Source organism: Oryzias melastigma, linkage group LG15, assembly GCF_002922805.2.
Source record: "Oryzias melastigma strain HK-1 linkage group LG15, ASM292280v2, whole genome shotgun sequence".
NCBI lineage: Eukaryota > Metazoa > Chordata > Actinopteri > Beloniformes > Adrianichthyidae > Oryzias > Oryzias melastigma.
Genome location: NC_050526.1, coordinates 7648928 through 7653527, shown reverse-complemented (window position 1 = coordinate 7653527; position 4600 = coordinate 7648928).

The following is a 4600-nucleotide window of genomic DNA, read 5'->3' as shown; positions in this document are numbered from 1 at the left end:
TGCAGCAATTTTAAATCTGTCTAATATGATCTGATGATCTACTGGTGTCGAAAGTGGCACTAAGATCAAGTACCACCAGGACAGAGTTTCTGTGGCCCGATCCGAATACTCCCCTTCTCCCTCTCCCTTACCCCTCCCCCTTGATTTGAAGTGGCAGATGAAGTCGAAGTCGTCTCCGGAATTATTACTTTTTAAGTTTCACACTCCAAACAGAGGGGTCCAAAGTCTGCTATCACGAGAGTAAACCACGTTGCGCTAAATAGCTCTTTTCTTCCCTTTGGTGCGCTCTGAACCACAGATGTTTAGATTTAAATGTAAGTAATGACTTTATGTTGTAGTGTGTCCCTCTGCGCTAATGCTAGCAGAACAGTGATGATGATGACGTCATTGAACAGAAGTCACGTCTGAAATATTGGACAATATTTTTTCATCACCCACCGCTTGGAGCAAGCACGGAGGGATTAACGAAGGGGGAGGGCTAAGGGGATGGGAGAAGGGGAGTATTCGGATTGGGCTGCGACTCTGAGTTATTTCTAAGGTCAGTTAAAATTTGAAAGGGCCGTCCCAGTACTGTGATTTGTCCTAAAACCAGAATGACATGTTTCTAAAACATTATGTTAATTAAAAAAACATGTAATTGAGTAAAAACTTTTTTTTTCAATAGTTTTACCTAAAAAGGGTAAGTTGTATACAAATTGGTAATTGTCCATTTTATTTGGATCCAAGTTACTCTTCTTCAGAAGGGGCTTCACCACCGCTGTCTTACAGGCAGTAAGAGAGGTGTTCACTATGTTTAAAATCTCTGACTTAAAGAATCTATAACAGGTTTTAAAAAAGAGAAGTGGGAATGGGGTCTAAAAGGCAGGTTGTAGTGTCTTCTCATCAACCAGGGCAAAACTCTCCAGTGTTTCCTCAGGTAAAGACAATGCCACTGACCTTCTAACATTAGTGCTATGTACCGGTTGAAGGTTAGATCTAATAGCATTGACTTTACTCCTGAAGTGGTCCGCAAAGTCCTCACATGCAGTTTGAGAGTGAGGCATGATGGGTTTAGTAAAATCTTTGTTTAATAAAGAATCAATTTTCTTGAAAAGAAACTGAGGGTTGTGTTTATTGTCTGTGATGAGTTTTGAAAAATAAAGAGTTCGTGTTTTTTGACGGCGTTGTTGTAAATTTTTAGTTGATATTTTAAAAAGTCATAGTCGATTATTAAATTAGTTTTCCAAAACCTTCTCTCTGCTCTTCTGCAAATTATCTTTAGATTTAAAATTGCCCAGTTTTGGATTTGGTTTGAATTTGGTTTCAGTATTTTAGTTTTCAACTGAGCTACTACATCGATGGCAGACTTCAGTCTGTCGTTAAAATTATCAGTCAGAGAATTGCCGTTCAAATCTGAGCAGGAGTTTGTTTTAAAATGTCAATAAAATTTGCTGCCACTTCAGGAGTTATATACTGTTTTATCACAGTTCTCACTGAGGCCACCTGCTGGAGAAAACCAGTCACCTTGATAATCACACAATAATGCTCTTTGCTTCTTTATTATTATTACTGTACATTGAGATTTTTTTGAGATTTTTTATCATGTATATGTACATTGAGATTTTTATTTTTTATTTTTTATTAATGTATACCCTGTAAGCTGCTGAAAAACTTAATTTCTCCAAGGGTGCCATCCCAAAGGGATTAATAAAGCAAAGTCTAAGTCTAAGTCTAAGTCTAAGTCTGACAGCCAAGTCAACAACAGAGAACATACCAGCAGAGGTAGGGTGATGACCAAGTCCAGGGTGTGTCCTCTGTTGCAAGTAGGCTGAGCCACATGCTGGGTAAAATCCATACTATTTAAAAGATTTAAGGACTCAAGGACAGGCTGTTAACATAAAGATTAAAATCTCCAGTTATTAGAATCCTATCATTAAAAGAATGATGGATAAAAAGTTTCCCCTCCCTGAATCACCACCTTACTGTGGTGAAGGGGTTTGAGTGCCTGAATTTACCCCCAGGAGCAAATGAGTCAAAGACATTTGCCCTGCCCTCGTTAGGGTCATAGAAAATCCATTTTCATGATGGTGTAGTTCCTGGAGGAATCAGGCAGGACTAAGGGTGATTCAAAAGATTCTCATCAAAACAGAAACAGCAAAGATCGAGTTTGCATGTCCAACCCAAAAGTTACCACAGAAGTAAAGGATGATGCAAGTCAGGTAGCTGGTGGAGTGTGCTGCTGCAGTGTTGTCTGTTAAAATAGACACACATCCACTGAATCCAACATCTCCTCGGAGGAGGTTGGATTCAGTGGATGTGAGTCTCCTAACAAAGAAGGTGTCTCCTGTAGAGGTTGTTTATCTATCCATGGAGGAAGCCGTTCTCCTTTAACCTCTTAAGACCCGAGCTAATTTTTGGGCTAACCCTCTGCACACATAGACAAAGGGGTCAAGTTGGGCAGAATCAACTACTGTGGAGTAGAGCAGCTGCTCCTCCACATCTAGAGGAGCCAGTTGAGGTGGCTCAGGTATCTGGTTTGGATGCCTTCTGGATGCCTCCCTGGGAAAATGTGTCAAGTTACTGATATGGAAACCCCCAGAACAACAGGCTGAAGCAAAAAGTTTATCTCACACCTGGAGAGTTCAGGAGCATCTGGAGCATCACTGTCAGACCCATAGGTGGAGCAGTAAGAAAGGTGAGAAAGGTGACTTAGTCCAAGCCTTTAGTGAAAACAGAGTGGTGGTCTTACTTCCTCATGGTGGGTGATGATCGTGGAGGCAGCAGTAAAAGGTGGGGGACCCTGAAAGACTGCTAGAGGCCAGACCTCAGATTGTAGAGTAGAATTGGTTGGGATCTCCTTTGTTCCATTCACTCCTTTTCACATAGGAAATCCACAGGAAAACTGACAATCCAAAAAGCTCCAGGTAGTGATGGGTCTGGCAACACTGATGCTCACGTTTCGAGCTCATAGAGTGAAATCCCTGTGTCTTTAAGTAAAGTCACATGACCGATACAGCTGATGTGTCGGTGTGTCAAACTGTGTTTATAAGGAAGTGCATCAACCAGCAGGATGCGTCTCTGTCCCATGAACACTGGCAAACTTTTTCAAGCTGTCAGATGGAGGCCAGAAATGAAAGAAAGGTGTCTGCCTCTAGGACTAGTTTGATGCCATTTCAGAAAATAAGGAATTTTTTTGTTTCATTCTGTCAGTTTCTGCTTTATCTAGGAGAACACAATACCATTTCAAACTGACCCTCATTTGAAATGAATCATTCTAAGTTTTGTAGGTTAAATGTCCAATTTCTTTGCAGAATTTTCATTCTTAAAATACGTTAGAACAGCACAAATCAGATTCTGGCAAGGCTAAAGATGAGGAGGAACCAGTGTGGGTATCTCTTGCCTCACTGACAACAGACGTAATTCCACTTACACTTCTTGTGCTTGGTCCTTTCCATCAAGCACAGTGGAGTTGTCTGAGGAGAAAAGAGTTTCTGAATCAAAATTCATCCTGATGATTAAAATTCTACCTCAAGCACTTGAGCGTAATGCTTCAACTTTGCACACACAGGAAGCAATACAACTCCACAAACATCTTAGGTGACGGATCACAGACACTGCTTCCAATCTCTAGTCATTAAGTCATTAAGTGTGCTAATCTCAGTGACATTTAGGGAGTCATACGGATACAAAAATGATTTTAATCCTCACCCCCCAACCCCATCCCTGCAGACTGCACGGAGCGAATTAGTCCTGTTCGACTAATAAGTGTGTTCTCCTTATGTACCCTTTACAGGTTGGCTCATTTTTTGCCCTCAGACAGCTTGTAAATACATACAATTGGACAGGATGGTAATGGAGAACCAACCAGACATTGTGGTGGTGGATAAAGAACAGAGGAAAGCCGTTGTGGTGGATGTGGCAGTACCAAGTGGTGGTAAGATCAAGAAGAAGGAACATGAGAAACTGGAGAAATACCAGGGATCCAGAGAGGAACTGGAGGAAGTTTGGAAGGTGAAAGTGACAGTGGTGCCCGTGGTAATTGGAGCACTCAGGGGAGTAACCCTCCTACAGCCAACAGATTCTCACTCCCAGCTCGTCATATATGGAGCAGAGGGACCCCTTTTGTTAATTATTGACGGTTGAAGTGAACCTAACTCATCGCTTTTCCACATGTTACCTGCTCCCATTAAATGATTTAGTTAGGTCAGAATGTTTTCACAGATTCTGACTACTGCCTCAATAACAATAATAATAATAACAAAAGAAAAGAAAAAAAAGTGAAAAGTATTTCTCTTTTTCCTCATTATCTAAAAGCAGCGCTCGATGCATTGCTTTACCTTAAAATAGCCTACATTTTTGTTGGTATATAAAACAGAAATGAAAGTACTTATTTTAATGGTTGAAAACGTTCATCAATCACCAGAATTTCAGGATGTCATTTCATTTTATAGGGGTGGAAGTTAGAATCTGTGAACATGTTCTAAGTGTATTGAAGTCATTTAATGAGACCAAGCAGCATGAAAAACAAGTTCACGTAAAATCCCCCTCTGAGGAACATCCTGTTTTTAGAGTTTTTAACATGTTTGTGGGAAGATCTTCACTTCCTCGTCCCAGCTGACAT